We start from the raw sequence: 27,190 nt of genomic DNA on the forward strand, positions 1-27,190 counted from the left end.
TATATAATAATGTAAGATACATGACATCACCCTCCCCCAAGGTCTTATTGTCTTTGTAGGTTCAGTCTCTCAGGTGGTCTACGCCCTCGCGTGGAGCGTCTGAGTTGTGGTTCAGTTGTTTGCCTTGGTGTCTGTTTTTCTTTGGGTGTGGTTGCTGGTATCTCGCCTGGGCTGTCTCGATTGGTGTGATTGTTGTTGACTCGCCTGGGCTGTCTGTTGGGATTGCCCTTTCCTCAAGTTGTTCCCTCTGTCTGTCCACCACGTGTGGTGCGAGTTCCACATTGTAGTCTGCTTCTGGTTCTGCAGTGTTGATAAATCTGCTTTTGACTTGGTCTACATTCCTCCGGCAGGTTTTGCCATTGTCCATTTCTACTACCAGTAGCCTGTTTTCTTCCTTGCCCGTTACTGTCCCTGCAAGCCATTTGGGACCCCTGCCATAACTTAGTACAAACACTTTGTCCCCGATCTCATTCCATCTCCCCCTCGAATTTCTGTCAGGGTACTCAGTCAGCTTACGGCACTTTGCCTCAATGATTTCGTGCATGTCTGGGAGCATTAATGAGAGCCTTGTTTTTAAAGTCCTTTTCATCAACAGTTGCGTGGGGGGGATCCCAGTCAATGAGTGCGGACGAGATCTGTATGCCAGCAGCAGTCAAGACAGTCGAACCTGCAGTGTGGGACCTTGGATTTTAAGCATGCCTTGTTTAATGATTTGCACTGCTCTCTCCACCTGGCCATTGGAGGCCAGCTTGAACGGTGCCGTCTTGACGTGATTTATGCCGTGGTCAATTATAAAGTCTTGGAATTCTACGCTGGTGAAGCACTGACCGATATGCCAGGGATTCCGTGCGTTGCAAAAATGGTTGTGAGGCTCTCCACAGTGGTGGAGGTTGGGCTCGAGTTTAAAATGGTGCATTCGATCCACTTTGAAAATGCATCTACAACTACGAGGAACATTTTCCCCACGAATGGGCCCGCATAGTCTACGTGCACCCGCGACCACGGTTTGGTAGGCCAGGGCCAGGGGCTCAATGGAACCTCCCTGGGGGCATTGCTGAGTTGGGCACAAATGGTGTACCTTCGGACGTAGAGCTCCAAGTCTGCGTCAATACCAGGCCACCAGACGTGGGATCTGGCTATGGCCTTCATGAGAACGATCCCCGGGTGCTCGCGGTGGAGCTCCCGAACAAATGCCTCTCTGCCTCGCTGAGGCATGACTACTCGGCTGCCCCACATCAGGCAGTCTGCTTGTAGTGATAGCTCATGCATGTGCCTGTGAAAGGGTTTTAATTCCTTGGGGCAGGCATCGCGAGCCTCTGCCCAGTCACCGGTTAGGACACATCTTTTTACTAAGGATAACGTGGGGTCGCTGGCCATCCAGGCTCTGATTTTGCGAGCCGTCATGGGCGAACCTGTGGACTCAAAGGCATTGATTGCCATGATTATCTCTCAGTCCTGTTCGTCAGACCCTTCCGTGGTCGCCAGTGAGCGCATCGGCACAGTTGTCTGTGCCTGGTCTGTGCCTTATGGTATAGTTGTAGGACGCCAGCATGAGTGCCCACCGTTGAATTAGCGCCGAGGTGTTGCCGTTTATTGCCTTGCTCTCAGATAGGAGGGACGTGAGGGGCTTGTGGTCGGTTTCTTATGCGAACTTGGCCCCGAAAAGGTATTGGTGCATCTTTTTGACACCGTACACGCACGCGAGCGCCTCCTTCTCTACCATTCCGTACCCGCGCTCTGCCCGCGAAAGTGACCTGGAGGCATAAGCTATGGGTTGTAATTTGCCCGCACTATTGACATGTTGCAAAACGCACCCGACCCCATACGCTGACGCATCGCATGTGAGAACTAGCTTTTTACCTGGGTCAAAAAGTCAAACCACTGTCGGAATACAGAAGGTTGCGTGCCTTATTGAAGGCATGTTCCTGGGCGTCCCCCCAAAAACAATTGCACCCCTTCCTGAGTAGCACATGGAGAGGCTCCAGCAGCGTGCTTAAGTTCTGCATAAAGTTCCCAAAGTAATTGAGTAGCCCGAGAAAGGTGCGCAGTTCTGAGTCATTCCGGGGCCTGGGTGCCAGGCGAATTGCTTCTGTTTTGGACTCTGTTGGGTGGATTCCATCAGCGGCAATCCTTTTGCCCAAAATTTCAACCTCGGGTGCGAGAAACAGATACTTGGATTTCTTGACTCGTAGGCCTACCCGATCCAACCGCTTTAGTACTTCCTCGAAATTACGGAGATGGGAGTCGGTGTCCCTGCCCGTGATAAGTATGTCGTCTTGAAATACAACCGTCCCCGGGATGGACTTGAGCAGACTCTCCATGTTGCGCTGGAATATGGCAGCTGCCGACCTGATGCCGAATGGGCATCGATTGTACATGAAAAGGCCTCAATGTGTGTTGATGGTGGTGAGTAGCTTGGATTCCTCAGTCAATTCTTGCGTCATATACGCAGATGTGAGGTCTAATTTTGAGAAAAGTTTACCTCCAGCCAATGTGGCAAATAAGTCCTCCGCTCTGGGCAGCGGGTACTGGTCCTGTAGGGAGACTCTGTTTATGGTAGATTAGTAGTCCCCACAGCTTCGTACGGATCCATCAGGCTTCATGACTGGGACGATGGGACTTGCCCAGTCGCTAAATTCCACAGGTGATATAATGCCTTCCTGCAGAAGCCTGTCTAGTTCGTGTTCAATCTTTTCCCTCATCACATAGGGTACAGCTCTGGCCTTGTGATGGACCGGTCTAGCATCCTGTGTGATGTAGATTTTGACTTTGGCCCCGTTAAAGTGCCCCCACTTGGCTGAAAGAGATGTTCAAATCGCTTTATAACTGTTGAGCAGGAGGTCCGTTCCTCTAATGACATGGCATGGACATCATCCCATTTCCAGTTTAGTTTTGCCAGCCAGCTTCTCCCCAGCAGTGCTGGGGGGTCTCCGGGGACAATCCACAGGGGAAGTCGGTTCACTGTCCCTTTGTGTGTGACGGAGAGCATGGCACTGCCGAAGACTGGTACGATTTCTTTGGTATAGGTCCTTAGTTTGGTGTCGACCCTTGTGAGTTTTGGTCTGTCTCTTTTATGCGGCCACAGTTGTTCAAATTGTTGAGCGCCCATGAGAGATTGACTCGCTCCCGTATCCAGCTCCATGTTGACAGATATCCCGTTGAGTAGGACCCTCATCATTATAGGAGGCGTCCTGTTGTAGGAGCAGCGGCCATTGATCGTGTTGACCCGCTGTACATCGGTGTCCCGGATACTGTCCCCACCATCTTCTGGTCCGCTTTCCGACCCATCCGATTCGTATACCAGCCGAGCTGCCGTTTTTTTGCACATTTTCACAATTTCTGCAAACAGCCTGCTGAAATCGACATCCCCTTGCCGAGTGCCCACCCCCACACCTCCAGCACAGACCTGTTCCATTGTTCAAAGTGTTTCCAAAGAATGAGATGCTTCTGGCTGATCTCTTGAGATTCTCTCAGTTTGTAGTTGATTGCTCGCATTGTGGGTTGATGAGGTGTGAACGGCCGTTCCTGTGGCCCTTGATGGCTTCTGCCTGCTGTCGAGAGCCTGTTCTCCCGGTTTTGTCTATGTGTGGGGGTAGCAGCTTGTTTAGTGCTGTGAACAGCAACTTCCAATATTTCGTTAGTTGCCGTACCTGCATTGTAAATCAACCTCGTTTCTTCTTCCCCTACCAAGAATGTCTGTGCAACCAGTGCTGCTGCCTCTAAGGTCAGGTTCTTGGTCTCTGAGCTTTTGGAATGTGCCTGCGTGGCCTATTCCTTCAATGAAAAAGTCTCTCAGCATTTCTCTCCCCAGTTCATTGGAGAACTCATAAACTAGCCAACCTCCGAAGTTCCGCCACGAAGTCGGGTATGCTCTGGCCCACATAGCGTTTGTAGTTGTAGAACCTGTGTCTGGCCATGTGTAGGCTGCTCGCTGGCTTCAGGTGGTCTCTTACCAGTGTGCTCAATTCTTCAAATGACTTGCTTGCTGGTTTCTCGGGTGCCAACAGATCCTTCATTAAAGCGTATGTTTTCGAGCCACAGCTGGTCAAGAGATGGGCTCTTCTCTTGTCTGCCTTATCGTTGCCTAACCAGTCTTTGGTTACAAAGCTTTGCTGGAGCCTTTCTATAAAGTCCTCCCAATTGTCTCCCGCATTGTACTTTTCATCTGATCTGTCGTTCGCTATTCTGTGGATTCTGTAATCCCGTAACTCGTCGCCACTGTAAAGTCCTGTCCCCTCAGTACAGATTCACACGAGGCATATAATGAAGTCAAGGTCACTCTGGACCTGCACCTTTATTTCACAGCTCTGGAATGCTGCACTTGCCTGAGACCTGTCCTTATATACCTGTCTCTTGCAAGTGCACCCCTGGTGGTAAGGTATGCTGGTGGTTACAGGTCATATCTTATTACATTCATGTATAGCATGTTAGGATACAGTTATATATAATAATGTAAGATACTTGACAGACACCTCCTCACGGAGCAGCCGGGACCCAGGGCGTAAAGAAAGGACTGAGGGGGGTGTCACAGACATCTGTGAACCTGACTGCAGCTGGGGACTATGGCAACAGCCCTGAGAGCAAGCTATGCGAACCAACCAGCTTCCCAATGCCAGCACCAGGCACTGAACCGCCACCAGACTGCAGGGACACCACCCAGCAGCTCGGGAACTAGCCATCCTTGCGCACAGGTCACCGCATCGACAAGGCATCTAACGCTCTTGTCGCACCACGGAACCACACACAAAAAAGAGAAAAGCAAAACCCACTCACCTGAACTTGAAGGTTCATGAATGCCAGGAGCCTCCGCCACACCAACTTGGGCGGGTGGAGAATGGAGTGGTCAGGAACACACAAACACACACAAACAGCAACCATCAGCACGCTACTCCACCAACTACTCACCCATGGTTGAGCCGGCCCGCCAGAGGTCTAGCAGACAGAAACCATATAGAGCAAAGCCCAGAGCATAGTTAATGCAGAGGCGATTTGCACTGAGGGTTCAGGGAGGAGTGATGTCATGTATCTTACATGGCCCCTGTTGGCACTATATCAAGGTGGGAGACTCATAGGTTACCTGTACAGGTGTGCCTGGCCTAGTATAAAAGGCAGGCCACCAGGTGTGATCCTCACTCTGGAGTTAACTAATAAAGGACTAAGGTCTCTACAGTTCAAGTACTCGTGGAGTCATTGTTACAGCATCTAAGGACATAACAGAATCCCCATACGTGTAAATGAGGATTCCATTCTGCTATTGGTTGGGCCGGTCTATGTGATCCTAGGAGTGCTTGTGAACTGCCTGCGCCCATGGGGTAAGTGGGCCTATATCCACAGGTACCCAGAGAGGCCCAGGACCATGAATCTCCGTACCATCCGGACCAACAGGTACGTACGCAGGCATTTTATTTACGGATCGGAGGCATTTCCCCATAGGAAGCCTCCGACTGCAAACTCAGGGCCTATGTTGCATCATTGCTACTATTCGCTGATTCTTTAAATTTGTTTGGTAGTTAAAGCCTAAGTCCCAGTCTGACATGGTGCTATTTTGCTGCCTTCCAAAGACAATTAAGAGTTTATCAGGCATAAGATTAAACCACTAAACAGATATTATACAAAGAGGCTTTTTGTTCAATCCCTGAGCATGCTACAAATTTATCTAGATATCCAACTCGCAAAATCATTCTCTGAGCAGAGCAAACAATAATCTGTGGGGAATGTTTTAATCACTGAAGCTTAAAACAATTCAAGGGAGAAAAAAAGTTTAAGATCCTAAAAATGTAAAAGCTATATCAAACTCACTAAAACCTTCCAGTATGTGCGTGGGTCCGGGTTGGTGCTTGCTTCAAAAGATGTGGATCATTCAGAATATAAAGGCGCGTGAGACCATCTCACAGTACCAGCTTACTCCATCTGGTCTTTTGCCCTTGCTGGAAAGAAAATAATGACGCAGGATGACATAGGCATTCTTAAGTATATTGTTATATGGGCTGGAATTTCCAATGGCTTATCGCCAGGTTTCTGGGCAGTATTGGCCATTGTGGGCGTTAATCAGGTGAGCGAAAATTTCCTTACCTGAGTTATGCTGGCGGTTTCGAGGTATCCCTGGGGAGTGGACCTCCAGCGTGCACCATCCTGAGATCGCCCTGGTGCGATATTTGACTGAGCGGTGACCCGTACGTTTTAAAAAACGTCCACGAGGATAAGCGGAGCTGGGCGGTAGGTGAGTAGCTCTTCAAGAAAAAGGTTAGTAATTGTTTTTTTTCTAATTATTTTAAAAATGTGTTGTGGTGATTTAGTTTTAAAGTGTCTTAGGAATGTTTTTTTGATTTGTTAGTTGATGTTTTTTGAAAAATTATTTTTATTGTTTTTCTGGTTAAATTTTTATGGATTTTTTTAATTTTTCGCTCATTTTGTTTACAAACCGCCCAATCGACCCGAAATTGCGGTTTTTCACCCAGAATGGGGGTGCAAGGCTCCTGTTTTTCGCTCGGCGGATTTTTTTGGTGGGGGGAAAGTTTTCGCCGGCGATAATCTTCCCAGACTTAGTGGTCTTTTGGGCAACAATTGGGCATTGGTGAGCTGATGAGAAATTCGAGCCCCATGTCTTGCAGCGCAATATAATCATTGCCACAATGAATGTACGTCATTATTATTGCACAATGTACATGATTGCAGCTCCATTAATCATTTTACATCTGAGATCGATAGATTTTTGCTAGACAAGGGAATAAAAGGATATGGAGCCAAGGCAGGTGGATGAAGTTAAGATACAGATCAGCCATGATCTCACCGAATGGTGGAACAGGCTCGAGGGGCTGAATGGCCTACTCCTATTCCTTTCTTTCGATTATCATTGCACAAGACCACTTCTTCTAATTGGATCGGGAATCACACTGGATGTGCTTAAAATGCCCTATCAACGGAAAATCATTTTCCAGAACGGGATGCAGCCAGCAGTGGGGTCGGGACCCGCCACCAACGTTGTCTGCCCCAGACCCACAGAGGTAAAAAAAATCTCGGCCAATGTCAGTTTTTGGGTTTTTGCATTAGAGATATTCTCGAGTTCAGCATCACCTGTCATTCACTAAAGTGTGACATGTATTCCATATGGTCCGGAGTAGACCTTTTTTCTTCCCAATGTCTAGTTAAATAATAGTATAACCCAGCGACTGTAATAGAAATCTCTTCATCCATTTGTAAACTCCTGAAATGTATCATGTACCTCCTCTATCTTTTTAGAAGGTAGCCTGAAATAGCACTTTATCAAGATGAGACACAAGTTCAAACCAACAATTGGTTCATTTTACATGATATATGAGAATGAACAATGTACAGTTTCCATAGTGAGTACAATTAATTTCTCTATGCTCCGCAGTTATGGAAAACAAAGAGACAAATAACTAATTCTTTGAACACTAGCTCACCTCCTCTAGCTAAACTTCTAAAGCTAAGCTGGTCCAGACTTTTTAAAACACAAAAGAACTTTTTGGCTCTTCTGTGAGAAGTTGAAAAAAAATCCAGCTGTGGCTATACTGCAAAAGTTCAACTTGCTACAAATACGCGTGTGAAACTATTCATGAAAACATGGCACACATCTGCAAATTCCTCGGATGGGCATTTCTACTAATGCAGGATAACTGGCACTCATACCCATGTATAGCAATGTAAAGTAATTGACAATCATACCCATATATAGTCATGTAAACTAGTTGGCAGTCATTCCCATATATAGCAGTCTGAAATAAGTGGCAGTGATCCGTATTGCTTACCTTGGCTCTTTTCTTCAAATCAGATACCACCTGCAGCATATTATCTGAGGACAGCGGGTTGTGGAAGCTGCATCGATTTCCTACTGGACCCTCTGCTTATGTGTGGATTGTTTTTCTGGCCCATTGAGGGGATTTGCCATTCCTTCACACCGCACACAATGAATGATATGGGGCCCCCCTCCTATGAAAGTGCTCCAATTTGTGCATTCCAAAGCTGGATTTTTGTACTGAATGTTATATTTACATTTACTTGCCTATTAGAATGGCTAATGGGTGATTTTAGCAGTAACATTTCAGTTTCTTTTCCGACTGATTACTCAGTTGTGTTCTTTGTAAAATGTCTGATCCCTAAGATTAAATACCGAGTGCATTGCTGCAAGTGCACTAAAGATTAATTATGGGATACAAAAAAAAACAATCAGTGCACTGATAGCAAGAACCTTATTGTTGGAGTTCCTCAGATAAGCATTTTGTTCCAATCAACCATCTTCAGCTGCTTCATCAGTACCCTTCCCTCCAATATAAGGTCAGAAGTGAGATTTTTTTCACTGATATTTCCAGTGTTCAGGTCCATTCAAAACTCCTCCAATAATGAATCAGGCTATACCAGGATCTGGATAACATCTAGACATGGGCTGATTGCTAGTAAGTAACATTCATAAATGCCAGGTTATGGCCAGCTTGTACAAGAGAAAGTTCAGCCATTTCCTCTTGACCTTTAATGACTCGATCATTGCTAAGTCCTACACCATCTTGGGGGTCACCAGTGATCAAAAGCTGAACTAGACCAGCCGTATCAATACGATGGCTACAAGAGCAAGGCAGAGACTGGGTACTCTGCAATGAGTGGCTCACCTCTTGGCCCCCTCAAAGCCTCAGCACGATCTACAAGATTCAAATTAGATGTGTGATGAAATACTACCTTCTTGCTTGAATGGTTTATAGCTGCAAAAAGCTCAAGAAGCACAACACTATCCATGACAGAGCAATTCATTTGAGCAGTGTCGCTGCCATTGCACTGAATATCCATCCCTTCAGCACGCGTATACTCTAATTGCAGTATGTACGATCTACAGGATGCATTGCAGCAAGACCAAGGTTATTTCGATAGCACCTCCTTTTCTGATACCTCTACCACTGACAAGGACAAAAGCAACAATGTCATGTGAACACCATTAACTTGCTCACCAAGTTACCCATCATCTTCATTTAGACATATATCACTATTGTTTCATCATTGCTTGGCAAATATGCTGGCATTCCCTACCGAACACCATTGTGGGAACATCTTCAGCACAGGATGGCAATGGTTCAAGGAGAAGTCCCATGGCTACCTTGTTAGGGTAACTAGAAATGGACAATTAATGTGACCTTGCCAGCACCGCCAAAATTCCAGAACAAGTAAAAATAGTTTAAAATTAACCCCTTAAACTGTCCACAATATTACTTATATATAGCTGAAGACATTTAATTTTTAGGTACATAACAACTTTAACATTTGACTAATAGTAGATTTACTGGCCCTGAAATCCCAGCCTCGCTGAGTCCATACTGAATATGTACAGACCCAGCAAGGCCTCACAAAAGCCGGTTTTCAGCGTGCAATGCGCATGCAACTAAAACCGGCTTTTTCGATCTGTCAAGAAATCTCTTGACAGATCTTCCACATCCCCGCAGGAAGGACATTCGCGTGGGCGAGATTGGCCATCTCTTGCCCAGTGAATGTCCTTCAAACTCTTGCGCCTGGTAAAACATAGAAACATAGAAACAAAGAAAATAGGTGCAGGAGTAGACCATTCGGCCCCTTGAGCCTGCACCGCCACTCAATGAGTCGATGGCTGAACATGCAACCTCAGTGCCTCATTCCTGCTTTCTCGCCATACCCCTTGATCCTCCTAGTAGTAAGGTCTACATCTAACTCCTTTTTGAATTGATATGTCAGTCCCGCCATCCCGGGAATCAGTCTGGTGAACCTTCGCTGCACTCCCTCAATAGCAAGAATGTCCTTCCTCAAGTTAGGAGACCAAAACTGTACACAATACTCCAGGTGTAGCCTCACCAAGGCCTGTACAACTGTAGTAACACCTCCCTGCCCCTGTACTCAAATCCCCTCGCTATGAAGGCCAACATGCCATTTGCTTTCTTAACCGCCAGCTGTACCTACATGCCAACCTTCAATGACTGATGTACCATGACACCCAGATCTCGTTGCACCTCCCCTTTTCCTAATCTGTCACAATTCAGATAATAGTCTGTCTCTCTGTTTTTACCACCAAAGTGGATAACCTCACATCTATCCACATAATACTTCATCTGCCATGCATTTGCCCACTCACCTAACCTATCCAAGTCACTCTGCAGCCTCATAGCATCCTCCTTGCAGCTCACACTGCCACCCAACTTAGTGTCATCCACAAATTTGGAGATATGACATTTAATCCCCTCATTTAAATCATTAATGTACAATATAAACAGCTGGGGCTCCAGCACAGAACCTTGCGGTACCCCACTAGTCACTGCCTGCCATTCTGAAAAGTACCCATTTACTCCTACTCTTTGCTTCCTGTCTGACAACCAGTTCTCTATCCACGTCAGCACACTACCCCCAGTCCCATGTGCTTTAACTTTGCACATTAATCTCTTGTGTGGGACCTTGTCGAAAACCTTCTGAAAGTCCAAATATACCACATCAACTGGTTCTCCCATGTCCACTCTACTGGAAACATCCTCAAAAAATTCCAGAAGATTTGTCAAGCATGATTTCCCTTTCACAAATCCATGCTGACTTGGCTCTATCATGTTACCTCTTTCCAAATGCGCTGCGATGACATCCTTAATAATTGATTCCATCATTTTACCCACTACCAATGTCAGGCTGACCGGTCTATAATTCCCTGTTTTCTCTCTCCCTCCTTTTTTTAAAAAGTGGGGTTACATTGGCTACCCTCCACTCCATAGGAACTGATCCAGAGTCAATGAAATGTTGGAAAATGACTGTCAATGCATCCGCTATTTCCAAGGCCACCTCCTTAAGTACTCTGGGATGCAGACCATCAGGCCCTGGGGATTTATCGGCCTTCAATCCCATCAATCTCCCCAACACAATTTCCCGACTAATAAGGATTTCCCTCAGTTCCTCCTTTTACTAGACCCTCTGACCCCTTTTATATCCAGAAGGTTGTTTGTGTCCTCCTTAGTGAATACCGAACCAAAGTACTTGTTCAATTGGTCTGCCATTTCTTTGCTCCCCGTTATGACTTCCCCTGATTCTGACTGCAGGCGCATCAGCCTACTTTTACCAGTGTAAGAGTTTTAAAATATATAAAAATAAAATTTAAAAACACATTTTTATGTTTTGAACCCTATTAAAACACTTTTTTAAAAATCCAAAAAATATTTTTTTTATAAAACATTTGGATTAACTTTCATTTCAATTGGTTTTGGAATTGAGTTTTTTTTGTTTGTTTTGTGTTTGGATGTTTTTTTTTCTCATTGATAGCAATGAGAACTTAGAGATACGGAGTTCCCATTGCTATCAATGACAATACTGTACCGTGATTGGTTGTCTCGGCCCACATGACTCCAGCTTCTCCGTGCGTACCTGGAAGACGTGAACACGCTCCGATGCACGGGAAGAGAAGGCCTCCGACCGCAATCTAAGGCACCTCTAGGACCACTAGGTATTTTCGTTAAAAATTCTCGGCTCTGAGACGTTCGTCCGAAGAAAGCCTCTGACCGGAATTTTAGGCCCACTATCTTTTATATCTCGATGAGGTCCCACCTTAGCTACGTTATTCAGGGCTGATGTTTCTCCAGTATTTCCTCAGATAATAGGGAGCAGTTTCATGGATCACTTCACCACCTCCAAGGCTTGAATTTCTTCCTTGTGCCTGATGACCTAAAATGGATGCAGCACTTAAGGTGTTTTCCCACTAGACCATTGTTCAGTTTAATATGACATCTGCCAACTTATTTTTTTCCACTGATTTTGCCTTTTATTGCAACATTTGCTTTTTTGTTTGCTGCTCTACAGTGACCTTTATCTTAACGTTCTGCTGCCTTCCCAGGTCCACAGTATGCTGCTGGCTTACAAATTTCTTTACATCTGGGCTTTGCTAAGAGACATCAAAGCACACCCACTTACAGCTGAGCGAAAATGTAAGCAAAGCTGGAATTAAAACTCTGGCCTTTAGCACAGGAGACCAGCACTCCCCTACTAGAACTATTGTCTGCCAGTTTAGCCATTTGCTTGTCAATTAGTGTAAGTTACACATCATAGTTTCATCCGCCTCCTCAATGACTATCTGGATTTAAAGAGACAGAAACTTAAACCCCTCTCCAAATATTCTGGGAACATTACATAGAAATTACAACAAGGAAACAGGCCGTTCGGTCCAACCAATCCATGTTTATCCTCCATGCGAGCACTAATCCTAATCCCGCCTTCCTGCTCTGTTCCCATTTCCCTTTATTCCTCTTTCCTTCAACCACCTATCTAATCTAATTTTAAATGTTGACATGGTTCTACTTCAATCAGTGACTCCAGTAGTGCATTCCGCAGACTCTCAACCCTCTGTGTAAAAAAAGTATATCCTACTCGCTGTCCTAAATCTCTTACATTTAATTTTATATCTATGTCTCCTCATTCTAGACCCCTCAAGCACCGGAAACAGACTGTTTCTATCTACGATGTCCCATCCCTTCAAATGCTAAACAACAATGCAAAACAACAAATCTATGTAACAGTAATCTCTTCTAATGTAACAAAAACAGTCCCAATTTTCAATTCATTTTTTTGTATTTTATTTCCTCATACCAGGCAGCATCCTAGTGAATCTGCATTGTTCCTTCTCTATTGCTTTAACACTCTTCCCATAGTGTGAATCCCAGAACTGTGCATAGTACTCAAACTGTAGTCTTACTGAGGTTTTATATAGATTCATCATTACATCTCAACTTTTTTATTCTGCACCTTTTGCCATAAAATGTCGTATTCCATTAGCTTTTTATAGAGCTTTATGCGCTTGAGGTGTTGATTTTAATGACTTGCAAGCAATGTTTCCTCTATTATTTTTTCATAAGCTGCCCCTTTAAATTTAAGTGCGACCCATTCAAATTTTCGGGGATGTGCGGTTGCTTCCATGTAAACGCTGGTGAGTGGCCTGCACGGGACCTCCAGACCGCCGTGCGGCCACACAGCTTAGCGGGAATGTTGCTTACAAGCCTGAACCCCCAAATCCCTCTGCTCTTCCACATCATCCAGACTTCACCCATTTGAAGTATCATTGTTACCTTTTTTTAACAAAAATATACCATTTATCGAATTCTATCTGACACTTTTTTTGCGTATTTCAGCACCTTATCAATATCCTCATATGGCTTCTTTTGGTCCATACAATTATTTACTGTGCTTCCTATTTTAATACTGTCTTCAAATCTGTCCTCTAGTCATATATCCAAATCATTGACATACATAGTAAACAGAATTGCTCACAGAACAGAACCCTGTAGCACACTGCCACCCACTTCCAATCACCCTGAGAAACTGTCCTTAGTTCCTATGCTCTGCTTCCTCCCTTCCAAGCAATCTTTAATCCAATTTGCTACCCTTCCTCTAATTCCATATCACTAAATCTTCTCTAATAATCTCCTGTGTGGAATCTTCTGAAAGTCCGTATACACCACATCCACTGCATTTTCCCTATCTACCATATCTGTCACCTCAAAGAACTCCATCAGGTTTGTCAAGCACGGTTTCCTTTCTGAAATCCATCTTCACTGCTTCTAATTATTTTCTTTTCATCTAGATATTTAGTAATTCCAACTTTAATTAAAGATTTCAAAATGCTCCCTACTACAGATGTTAAACTATCTGGCCAGTCATTATTCGGGTTGGCTCTGCCTCCATTTAAAAAATAGTTACTACAGTGGTCACTCTCCAGGCCTTTGACACACTTGTATTCGCAATATAATTTCTAGGGCCGTCGCTAACTCTTGCTTCATTTTGCTCAGGAACCCTGATGCATCCAGTCAGGTCAAAGCCATTTGTCCTCTTTTAATTTAACTACCTTCTCTAATACTTTCACTTATTATAATAGCTTGCATCTTGCTTTTAGCCAATTCAGGATTTACCTCCTCCCCAATATTATTTTTAAAAATTGAAGTACTCTAGCCAATTTCTGCTTATCGCCCACTAATTCACTATCCTCTCTTCTCAGGGGTCCCACCTCACATTTAACATTTCGGTTTGTACTGATATATTTATAGAATACTTTACCGATCAAGAGATCCTCTCATTTTCCTTCCTGGTTTTTCCTTATCCCTCTCTTAACTTTCTTCCTTATTTTCTCATATTTCTATCATTTTTATCATTCCTATAAGCTCTATGTGCCATCTGTTATGTATGCAACATCTTGTAACCAGCATTCTACCTCCACCAGAGGGCGCATCTCGGAGTCCCAAGGGATCCCTTGGGAGCACTGCACATAAGCACTCTGGATTCAGAATAAAGAGACTAAGGTCACACTTACTCAAGTCTACAGTATGCAGTCACATTGCTTTATTTAAGACATAAAATATTTGAGGAATAGATAATGAACCATCACGCGAAAATGCGAAGAACTGTTGGTATCCTGGAGAAATTCTCAGAAGGTGACGATTGGGAAGCCTCCGTGGAGCGACTCGAACAATACTTCGTGGCCAACGAGCTGGAAGGGGACGAGAACACTGCCAAACGAAGGGCGATCCTCCTCACCATCTGCAGGGCAACAACCTATGGCCTCATGAAGAATCTTCTTGCTCCGGTGAAACCAACAACCAAATTGTATGAAGAACTGTGTACGCTGGTCTGGGAGCACCTAAATCCGAAGGAGCGTGTTCTGATGGCAAGGTTTCGATTTTACACATGTCAAAGGCCAGGAAGTGGCGAGCTACGTCGCTGAACTAAGGTGCCTTGCAGGACATTGCGAATTTGGTGAATTCCTGGAGCAAATGCTAAAAGAGTTTTTTGTGCTTGGCATTGGCCATGAGGTTATCCTTCGTAAACTATTGACTGTTGAAACACCAAACCTGAGCAAAGCCATAACGATAGTCCAGGCATTTAGGTCCACCAGCGATAACACCAAACAAATTTCGCAGCATAAAGATGCATCGACAAGTACTATACACAAAGTAACATCGTTTTCAAGCAGGAATGCATATGGCAGAACGTACACGCCTGCAGCTGCACGACCTCAGATGACCCAGAGACCGCCATCAAGTGTGAATGCGAGGCAATTAACAACTTGTTGGCGCTGCGGAGGTGATCATCGAGCCCAACAATGCCGCTTCAAACACTTATGCGTGCAAAACCTGTGGAACAATGGGACACTTCCAGCGAATGTGCAGACGAGCTGCAAACCCTGCAAACCACCATCCTGCAGAGGAAGACCGATCCATGGCGGATCAAACTGAACTAGAGACTCGAACCAAGGAGGCAGAAGTGTACAGGGTACACACCTTCACCACGAAATGTCCACCGATCATGTTAAAAGTTGAACTGAACGGAATTCCAGTATCCATGGAATTGGACACAGGTGCGAGTCAGTCTATCATGAGCAAAGAGGCTTTCGAGAGGCTGTGGTGCAACATGGCACAAAGGCCCAATCTGAGCCCTATTCATACCAAGCTGAGAACTTACACTAAAGAGATGATTCCTGTAATTGGCAGCGCAGCATTAAAAGTCTCCTATGATGGAGCGGTGCACGAACTACCACTATGGACTGTACCAGGAGATGGTCCCACACTGTTCGGCAGAAGCTGGCTGGGAAAAATCCGCTGGAACTGGGATGACATCCGAGCGCTTTTGTCTGTCAACGACCCCTCACGTACCCAGGTTTTGAGCAAGTTCCCGTCATTGTTTGAGCCAGGCATAGGAAATTTCTCCGGGGTAAAGGTGCAGATCCACTTGGTTCCCGGTACACGACCCATCCACCACAAGGCACATGCCATACATGATGTGAGAGAAAGTGGAGATCGAGCTGGACAGGCTGCCTCATCGCGCCGGTTGAGTTTAACGAGTGGGTCAGTCCGATTGTTCCGGTTCTCAAGGGCGATGGCGCAGTCAGAATTTGTGGGGACTATAAAGTAACGATTAACCGTTTTTCGCTGCAGGACCAGTACCCGCGACCCAAGGCAGACGACCTATTTGCGACGCTGGCAGGAGGGAAGACATTCACCAAGTTGGACCTGACCTCGGCCTACGTGACGCAGGAGCTGACGGAATCTTTGAAAGGCCTCACCTGCATCAACACGCACAAAGGTCTGTTCATCTACAATAGATGTCCGTTTGGGATTCGATCGGCCACGGCTATTTTTCAAAGGAACATGGAGTGTCTGCTAAAGTCAGTTCCACGCACCATCGTTTTCCAGGATGACATATTGATCACAAGTCGGGACACCATCGAATACTTGCAGAACCTGGAAGAGGTTCTAAGTCGGCTAGATCATGTGGGACTCAGGTTGAAACGCTCAAAGTGTGTGTTCCTTGCACCAGAGGTCGAGTTCTTAGGGAGAAGAATCGCAGCAGACGACATCAGACCCACCGACTCCAAGACTGAGGCCATCAAGAACGCGCCGAGACCACATAACGTGATGGAGCTGCGGTCGTTCCTGGGACTCCTCAATTATTTTGGTAATTTCTGACCTGGGTAAAGCACCTTGCTAGAACTTCTACACGTGTTGCTACGCAAGGGGGACGACTGGGTATGGGGGAAATCACAAGAGACTGCTTTTGAGAAAGCCAGAAATCTGTTATGTTCCAACAAACTGTTTGTTCTGTATGACCCATGTCAACATTTAGTGCTAGCTTGCGATGCATCGTCAACGGGGTCGGGTGTGTGTTACAACAAGCTAACGAATTGGGAACAATGTAACCGATCGCTTATGCGTCCAGGAGTTTGTCCAAGGCCAAAAGGGCCTTCAGCATGATTGAAAAAGAATCTCTGGCATGCGTTTACAGGGTGAAAAAATTGCACCAGTATCTGTTTGGGCTTAAGTTCGAGTTAGAAACTGACCATAAGCCACTATATTGCTATTCTCAGAGAGCAAAGGGATTAATACCAACACCTCTGCTCGCATCCAAAGATGGGTGCTCACGCTGTCTGCATATAACTATGTAATTCGCCACAGGCCAGGCACTAGAGAACTGCGCTGATGCTCTCAGTCGGCTACCATTGCCCACCACCGCGGTGGAAATGGCACAACCTGCAGACTTGCTCTTGTTGATGGATGCATTTGAAAACGAAAAGTCACCTGTTATGACCCGCTAGATCAGGATCTAGACCAGTCAGGATCCTTTACTGTCCCATTTTTTTTTTAAAAACTGTCCTCCATGGGAGCTGGTCCAGCGTCCCAGCGGAGATGCATGAAGAAATCAAGCCGTTCCAGCAGTGCAAAGATAATATGTCCATACAGGCAGACTGTCTTTTGTGGGGTATTCACGTGGTTTTGTCTAAGAAAGGCAGGAAAACGTTCATACGTGACCTACACACTACCCACCCAGGCATAATAATGATGAAAGCTATAGCCAGATCCCATGTGTGTTGGCCCGGCATCGACTCAGATTTGGAGTCTTGCATGCGCCAATGCAACACTTGCTCTCAACTGAGCAATGCATCCAGGGAGGCATCGCTAAGTTTGTGGTCATGGTCCTCCAAACCGTGGTCTAGGATCCACGTTGACTTCACTGGTCCATTTCTGGGCAAAATGTTTTTGGTTGTTGTGGATGCTTATTCAAAATGGATTGAGTATGTAATAATGTCTGTAAGCACGTCCACTGCCACCATTGAAAGCCTACGAGCCATGTTTGCCACTCACGGCCTGCCTGATGTCCTCGTCAGCGACAATGGGACGTGCTTCACCAGCGCTGAATTCAAGGAATTCATGACCCGCAATGGGATCAAGCACATCACATCTGCCCCGTTCAAGCCCACATCTAACGGACAGGCAGAACGGGCGGTCCAAACCATCAAGCAAAGCTTGAAATGCGTGTCAGAAGGCTCCCTGCAGACCCGCCTGTCCCGAGTCCTGCTCAGCTACCGCACAAGACCCCACTCGCTCACCGGGGTTCCCCCTGCCGAACTGCTCATGAAAAGAGCACTCAAAACAAGGCTCGCTCTAGTCCACCCTGATCTCCATGATCATGTCGAGGGCAGGCGGCATCAACAAAGCATGTGCCATGATCGTGCAAATTTGTCACGCGATATTGAAGTCAATGACCCTGTATTTGTACTCCACTATGGATATGGTCCCAAATGGCTTACTGGCACTGTCGTAGCCAAAGAAGGGAGTAGGGTGTTTGAGGTCAAACTTGCAAATGGACTAACTTGCAGAAAGCATTTGGACCAAACCAAGCTGTGATTCACAGACAGCCACGAGCAACCTGAAGAGGACACCACCAACTTTGACCCTCCGGTACACACACAAGTGGCAACCAACATCACGGTTGACCACGAAGCTGAACTCATCAACCCCAGCAGCCCAGCAAGACCAGCTGCGCAGCAGCCCAGCGAAGGCCCAACCAATTCCGCTACACCTGTGTTTGTACCGAGAGGATCGACTAGGGAGCGGAAAGCCCCAGATCGTCTCACCCTGTAAATAAGTGTACTATTGACTTTGGGAGGGGAGGGGCGGGGGGGAGTGATGTTATGTATGCAACACCTTGTAATCAGCATTCTACTGCCACCAGAGGGCGCATCTGTTGGAATCCCAAGGGATCCCAGCATCCCTTGGGAGCACTGCACATAAGCAGGCCTCCCATGCTGTGCCAGCACTCTGGAGTCAGAATAAAGAGACTAAAGTCACACTTACTCAAGTCTACAGTACTCAGTCACATTGCTTTATTTGGGACATGGCACCCTCTTCTTCAATTTTAGTTTGTTTCTAATCTCTTTATTTATCTACTGTGTGCAGAAACTTGAAGTAGTCTTCTTTTTCAATTATATATATTTATTCTGCAACTTTGCAATCTCCTTTTTTAAAAAAAAAAATTCCATAGTTGATGTACAGTTCTGTAGTGACCTCACTTTACTAACTCCTCGTCCTTATAAAATCTGTCCTATTCTAATCTGATGCCTTTGTTTTTGTACTAACTTTTTTGCTTTCATTTGGACCGACATCCTTATTATATTACATTCCCGAGTTACTCACCCAGATTTCATTAATTTACCCTCTCACCTTGTAGGTATATAAACAAACAGCTTGAGGAAGGAGTCCTGTACATATTTTAGGAATTCCATTCCCTTTACTACATTTGCTCCCTTATTGTTGCAATGAATGGGTAATTAAAGTCTCCGAGAACAATAATGTTGTTAAAGTTATATCTTCCTGCGATGTAATTGCTTCTAATTTCCCAAGTTACTTTCCTACACTCTGAGCATTGTAATACACGTATTTAATATTTATTTTGATCATCCTTAGTGTCACACCTTTTCCCTGGATTGCCTTTTGTCCAAGTTAATACTTTGTTCCTTCATCTCACAGCATCAAAAATGTCAAATAATCTCCCTTTCCTTGCTTATACTTAGTTGATTTGATTTTCTTTCTCTACTCTCTTTATTCCTTCTGCATACTATCCTCTTTTTCTATGTTACTTTTTCTTTGTTTATTAATCTCATCTATTTCTACCTTTTCTACTTGCTCTTTCTGATCACTTTCATTTAGTCTTGCCCTTTCCTTCCTAGTTTAAATACCGTCACATCCCCGCTATCCATTTTGCCGGTTAATTAGCTCCTTCTAGCAGCCCATCCTTGCACAATAGTTCCCCAGAACTGATGTGAATACACTAAAACATGGAAACTCTCTTCCTGACACTCCCCCTTTAGCCGCATGTTGAGCTCTCTAATCTTCCTTCGTTGCAGTACAGAGTGTTGCACTGTCAGAGGTACCATCTTTTGGATGAGATGTTAAGTCAAGGCTAAATATGCCCCTTCACAAGGATATAAAAGATCCTATGGCACTATTCAAAGAAGAGCTGGGATGTTCTCCCAGTGTCCTAGCCAGCATTATCTCTGATCTAATATCACGAAAACCAGATTATCTGGTCACTTATCTCATTGTTGTTTGTGGGACCTTGCTGTGCACAGATTGGCTGCCATGTTTCCCTACCAGTACAACAGTGACTACACTTGCAAAGTAGTTTATTAACTGTGAAGCATCTTGACACATCCTGAGATCATAAAATGCTACTATTTTTTAAAAAAATGCAATTTCCTCATTCTTTTCCTCTCCTCCCTTTCTTCCTTTCTGCCCGCTCTTCCTTCCTTTCCTCGCCCCTCCCTTTCCTCCCTTCCATCATTCTATTCCATCCTCCCTTGCTCTTTTAAATAGTGTAATATAAACTTTTGGCAGTGGCAGAGAATTGGGTGGGGAGTATTAACAGGTGGGCAAACTACTGCCGCCCATTTTCTGTCATCGCTGACAGTTACATTACCCCCTAGTGTGTTTTTAAATACTATCGCAAAACTCCCTCTTCAAACAGAATATTTTGTTGTTGCAAACTTAGATATTTGGCTCTCTATTCCTTCATCCAAGTCATTTATAAATACAGTGAAAAGTTAAGGCCCGAGGACAGATCCCTGGGGGACACCACTAGTCACATTCTGCCAATTTGAGTAAATACTCATTATCTGTACTCGCTGCCTCGTGCACCTTAACCAATTGCCTATCCAAGCCAATAGATTGCCTCCAATTCCATGCACTCTCATTTTTGTTAAGAGTCTCTTACGTGGAACCTTGTCGAATGCCTTCTGAAAGTCCATATAAATAACATTCATAAATACTCCCCTATCTACTATGTTTGTTACTTTCTCAAAAAATGCAACTAAGTTCGTCAGACATGATTTACTCTTTATAAATTCAACATGGCTCTCTATGATCAGCTCATATTTGTCCAAAATGCTCAGTCACTCTGTCGCTAATAACAGATTCAATAACTATAACAGAACCTAATAAACTAGAACCTGGATACTCCACCAGAGGAAACAGTTGCTCTTTTTTTTTATTCATTCACAGAATGTGGGTGTCACTGGTAAGCCCCCATTTTGAGCTGTTAGATCTGTTCTGCATCTATCCCATTCTGTATGGTGGTAGTGCCACAAAACACGATGGAGGATGTCCTCATTTTCCATAAGGACTGTACGGGTTGATTATTCCTACCAATACTGTCATGGACAGATGCATCTGCGACAGATAGATTGGTGAGGACGAAGTTAAGGCCAGCATTTATTGCCCATCCCTAATTGCCCTTGAGAAGGTGGTGGTGAGCCACCTTCTTGAACTGCTGCAGTCTTTGTGGTGAAGGTACTCTCACAGTGCCGTAAGGGAAGGAGTTTCAGCATTTAGGAACAGCGATATATTTCCTAGTCAGGACAGAGTATGACTTGGAGGGGAACTTGGAGCTGGTGGTGTTCCCATGCACCTGCTGCCCTTGTCCTTCTAGATGGTAGAGTTCGCGGATTTGGGAGGTGCTGTTGAAGAAGCCTTGGTGAGTTGCTGCAGTGCATCTTGTAGATGGTACATACTGCAGCCACGGTGTGCCAGTGGTGGAGGGAGTGAATATTTAAGGTGGTGGATGGGATGCCAATCAAGTGGGCTGCTTTTTGCTAGATGGTGTCAAGCCTCTTGAGTGTTGTTTAGAGCTGAACTCATCCAGGTAAGTGGAGAGTAGTCCATTACAATCCTGACTTTTGCCTTGTAGATAGTGGAAAGACTTTGGGGAGTCAGGAGGTGAGTCACTTGCCACAGAATACCCAGCTTGTGACCTGTTCTTGTAGCCACAGTATTTATGAGGCTGGTCATGTTAAGTTTCTGGTCAATGGTGACCTCCCAGAACGTTGATGGAAAGAGATTCGACGATGGTTCTACCGTTGAATGTCAATGGGGGGTGGTTAGACCCTTGTTGTAGATAGTCATTGCCTGGCACTTGTGTGGAGTGAATGCCACTCATCAGCTCAAGCCTGAATATTGTGCAGGTCTTGCTGCATGCAGGCATGGACGGCTTCATTGTCCGAGGAGTTGCAAATGGAACTGAACACTGTGCAATTATCAGCGTACATCCCTGTAATATATTCTTTGCGACATCACAAACACACACATACACAAAATGGCTCTACAAGAACTTGTCATGTTGTCACATGATCCTTTTATTATATACATCAGCAGTTGCATTATCACAGTAGTCCACTAGATGGAGCAGTAGTCCACTAGGGGGAGCTCTATATTACAATCCCCACTTCTGACTTTACGATGGAGGGAAGTTCATTGATGAAGTAGCTGACAATGGTTCGGCCTAAGACACTGCCCTGAGGAAGTCCTGCAGCGATGACCTGGGGCTGAAATGTTTGGCCTGCAACAATCATAACCATCCTCCTTTGTGCTAGATATGACTCCAGCCAGTGGAGTGTTTTCCCCGATTCCCATTGACTTCAATTTTACTGGAGCTCTTTGATGCCACACTCAGTCAGATGCTGCCTTGATGTCAAGCGCAGTCACTCCCACCTCACCTCTGGAATTCAGCTCTTTTGTCCATGTTTGGACCAAGGCTGTAATGAGGTCTGGAGTTGAGTGGTCCTGGCGGAACCCAAACTGAGCATCAGTGAGCAAGTTATTCGTAAGTAAATGCCGCTGGACACCTTCCATCACTTTGCTGATGATTGAGACTAGGCTGATGGTGCAGTAATTGGCCCACTTTGATTTTTCCTGCTTTTTGTGGCAAAATCATACCTGGACAGTTTTCCACTTTATCGGGTACATGCCAGTGTTGGTTGTAGCTTGAATAGCTTGGCTAGATGCCCGGCTAATCTAAAAGTCAAGTCTTCAGCATTGCAGCCAGGATGTTGTCGGGGCCCATAGCCTTTGCTGTATCCAATGCGCCCAGCCATTTCTTGATATCACGTGGAGGTAATTGACTTGGCTGAAGACTTGCTTCTGTGATGGTGGGGACCTCAGGAGTAGGCCGAGATGCATCATCCACTCGACACTTCTGACTGAAGATGGTTGCAAATGCTTTAGCCTTGCCTTTTGCACTCACGTGCTGGGCTCTGCCACGATTGAGAATGGGGATGTTCATGGAGTCACCTCCTCCCATTAGTTGTTTAATTGGATGTAGCAGGATTTCTGAGCTTTGATATATTGGTTGTGGGATTACTTAGCTCTGTCTATTGTATGCTGCTTTTGCTGTTTAGCATGTATGTAGTCCTGCGTTGTAGCTTCACCAGGTTGGCATTTCACTTTTAGGTATGCCTGGTGCTGCTCCTGGCATGCTCTTCTACACTCTTCATTGAACCAGGGTTTTTACTCTGGCTTGATGGTAATGGGGAGGGATCTGCTGGGCCATGGGGTTGCAGATTGTGGTGGAATACAATTCTGCTGCTGCTGATGGCCTACAGTGCTTCATAAGATGTCCTGTTTTGAGCTGCTAGGTCTGTCCTTTGTCTATCCCATTTAGCATGGTGGTAGTACTACACAACACAATGGACGGTGTCCTCAGTGTGAAGACGGGACTTTGTCTCCACAAGGACTGTGTGCTGGTCACTCCTACCAATGCTGTCATGGATAGATGCATCTGCGACAGGTAGATTGGTGAGGATGCCAAGTAGGTTATCCTATCAAATTCATTTATCATTTTAAAGACCTCGATTAGATCACCCTCAACTATCTAAACTTAAGGAAATACAAGCCAAGTTTATGCAACCTGTCCTCGGGTATACAATTGCATGACCTTGTCAAATTATTCCCAGGGGTTTGCACTAGCACTTGCAATGGAGCATAATAAAACTCAGGGTCATGTACATGCACCTCAGACACAGTGCCATCATGTTCTTTTTTCTTGCTGAAACCTTCTTCAGTTTTCTCCCCTTATGGAGGCTCTACTTAAAGTATGATTCCGTAGATAGCAGCAGCCCCCCAGTTACTGCCACTCAAGTGATTATTCTTGACATATGTGCCTGGGCAGTGTGTCAGGAGACTCATTGACCACAGGAGCAGTACAGCCAACTGTAACCTGTTGTTAACCAAGTATCCACAGTTGCATGTTTTCAGGAGGGATTACTGAACAGTGATCAGGAGCATGAAAACCCAGTAAACTTATTTTGATTGCATGGTGATTGACTCCAAGCATAAAAAGGTTTTAAAAATTGTAGCATAGGTGTTACCTTGATTCAATTCATAGCCTCCTCACCCTGAATCAGAACATTGTGATTCCAAGCCCCCATTTAAAAAGTGAGGCACATAATATAAGTTAACACTCCAGTGCAGTAGTAGGGGACTGCTGCATTGTCTGAGGTGCCAACTTTCAAATGAGACATCATTTTCTGCCTGTTGGATGCTAAAGATCCCACGGTGCTATTGAAGGAGAAGATAGTTCACCGAGTGTCCTGTTCAACATTCCGCAATCAATACAACCAAAAATAGATTAATTAGTCACTAAAGACATGCTGTTTATGGGATCTTGCTGAGCGCAATGATTGCTACCTGTGGTTACATAACAACTATCATTGCAGCAACAACAACAACAACTTGTATTTATATAGTGCCTTTAACATAGTGAAAGGTCCCAAGACGCTTCACAGGAAGGTTATAAGACAAAAATTTGACACCGAGCCACATAAGAAAAAATTAGGGCAGATGGCCAAAAGCTTGGTCAAAGTGGTAAGTTTTAAGGAGCATCTTAAAAGATGGAAGAGTGGTAAAGAGGCGGAGAGGTTTAAGGAGGGAGTTCCAGAGCTTAGGGCCAAGGCAGCTGAAGGCATGTCCACCAATGGTTGAGCGATTACAATCAGGGATGATCAAGAGGGCAGAATTGGAGGAGCGCAGATATCTCGAGGGGTTGTGAGACTGAAGAAGATTACAGAGATAGGGAGGGACGAGGTCATGGAGGAACTTATAAACAAGGATGAGAATTTTAAAATCGAGGTGTTGCTTAACCAGGAGCCAATGTAGGTCAGCGAGCACAGGGGTGGGTGATCGGGACTTTGTGCGAGTTAGGCGAGGTGATTAGCTCCTATAAAAATGTAAGCCCAAGATTTCTCAGTTGTAAGTCAATATTTACTAAGTTTTTGTAAAACAGTGTGCCCTAAAATGACCAATTCTTGCCATTTTATTAATGATTTACCAGTTTTTCATTAATGATTCCCTCCCATTTCAATCACACACATTGAGGGCAATTTTGACTTTGGGTGACAGTGTAAAAATTAGCACCATTCGAACAACTGATCTGAAGTCAAAAATTGTTAGTGAAAGCATGAGTGTTGATAACCTCAAAAATCATTTAGGAGGTATTCATAATGGTGATGTTCATCTTCCCCTTTTCCTATTGTTGCAGAAATGTTTGTGGGATGTATTTTTGTGTAGGTGAGAAGGTTCATGTGCTGAGGTGTAATATAGTGCTGAGGATAATAATGGGAATTCCGTTTTTACAAGCTCCCATTTCTATCAATGAAAATACGCCCCGAAACAAGAAACACAACAAAATAAATAAAGAACACCTCACATATCTAAAATTAATTGAAATTGAATGTTTTAGAAAAAAAAATATTTTTTTACATTTAAAAATTTTTTTTTTAATAGGGTTTAAAAATAAACTTGCCTTAAATGGACAGGGTTTTTAATATAAAATAAGTGATTAAATTTAATTTTTCTATGTTTTAAAACTCTTACACCAGTTAAAAGTATGCTATATTATCTGCTTTTTCCAGGCGTAAGAATTTGAAAGACATTCGCTGGGCATGAGTTGAACAAATAGCCCAATCTCTGCCCTGCAGATGTCCTTCCTGCAGGGATGCGTGCGCAAATGCCGGTTCTCGGTGCATGCACATCGCACGCCGAGATCCGGCAATGCGAGGCCTCTTCGGGTACATGCGCGTATCGTACAGTCTGGGCAAGGCCACAATTTTCAGCCCATTATTTTCATATTCTATTTCCTGCATATTACTTCCTGCCATTATTACTAATTTTCTTTTAAAGATTCCTTTTTCCAAAAAAAAACACTTTCCGAATGTATGTGTATTAACTGTTTGATCTTAAGCATATGTAAGCAATCTATAGTTCTTCAAAACCATTACATTAATGTTGGTTAACTGCACTTGATTATGGAACATTACTGGAAAGGCAGATAAAGACCTCTGGTTTTCAGGGAAAGCTTGACATTGATAATGTAGTGTTGTATGGGCTATACTGGTTAAATGTAGATCACTTTGTAAGTTAGGTATAATACATAGCACAGGATCAAACTGAAACTGCTTTACATTTATTACTTGTTTAGTTTAGAGTCTGATCTGTGTGCTGCTCTCGCGTTTACATGTCTAAAACTTGTGAAAATTAGGGGCTAGAAATTGCCCAGCGTCCCATTTGGGGTGATAACTTTTGCAGGAGTGCAAAAGTATCGCCAGGCGCGACACCATTGATTCCAACGGGAACTTCCGGTTTAGCCAAGAGGGAAGTGGAGTGCTAAATCAAGCGCAATCACTTCCTTTAGAGTGTTAAAGGGAGCGATAGGGGTGGTAACAGCAGAGCGCTGCACAATGTTCGGGGCAGCACTGCCGATTTCAGTCTCCCTCCCTCCCTTAAAGGGAAGGATCAATGCTGCGGTCATTGAAGGCTAAGGCTGGGAATGGTCGTCAACGGCTCCTGTTATACGAGCACTCAGAGTGCAGGGCTGATCAATCGCAGGTTGGAAAACAAAATCAAAATACAGCACATTGGGGACATAAATACATTTTGGCCTACCTGACCACCCACTGCCTTTAATTAGCGCTCCCCAAGCGGCCAGCCAAGGTCACAACGCCTCCTGCAGTTGCCGTTGTTGACGCCCGGTGATGCTGCAGGGGGCGATAATGGGATGCTGCGCATTGGATGACGTCACAATCTCCGGGGTCCAGGAGATTGAAGTGGTAAGTTTTATCGCAAGTGATAACCCACAATTAAAGTTCGTGGGCATCGGTAATTTCGCCGCGCCTGGTCGGTAAGCCCTTTGCACCCCACTATCGTCCTCCAGAGGCGCTAATGGAGGCGCAAAAGAGACCAATTTCTCCCGCTTGGTCTATAATGTTGCCATAGGGAGCTGGTTTTAGCTGGGTAAATGTAGAGAGCTGTTGCACAGACATCCTGTAATCCAAAATAAACAACCATTAAATGTTATGGTGTGTTACACATAGACTGCAGTTATTCTGCACTCAGTGCAAACTCAAACAGGTGTGTCATGACTGTTATGTATGCAATAAAGGTTCAAACTGAGTACTGTTTAACAAAGCAAGGTACAACTTTGGCTCTGCTTTATTTAAGCCCAAAGTGCCTGACTCTCAAGATGGCTGGACTTTTATACCTGAGCAGCACCATGTACGTGCTGCTCAGTGGCCTCCAACAATGACGCCATCTGGTGGCTACAA

The sequence above is a fragment of the Pristiophorus japonicus genome, chromosome 2, assembly GCF_044704955.1.
Source record: "Pristiophorus japonicus isolate sPriJap1 chromosome 2, sPriJap1.hap1, whole genome shotgun sequence".
Classification (NCBI taxonomy): Eukaryota; Metazoa; Chordata; class Chondrichthyes; family Pristiophoridae; genus Pristiophorus; species Pristiophorus japonicus.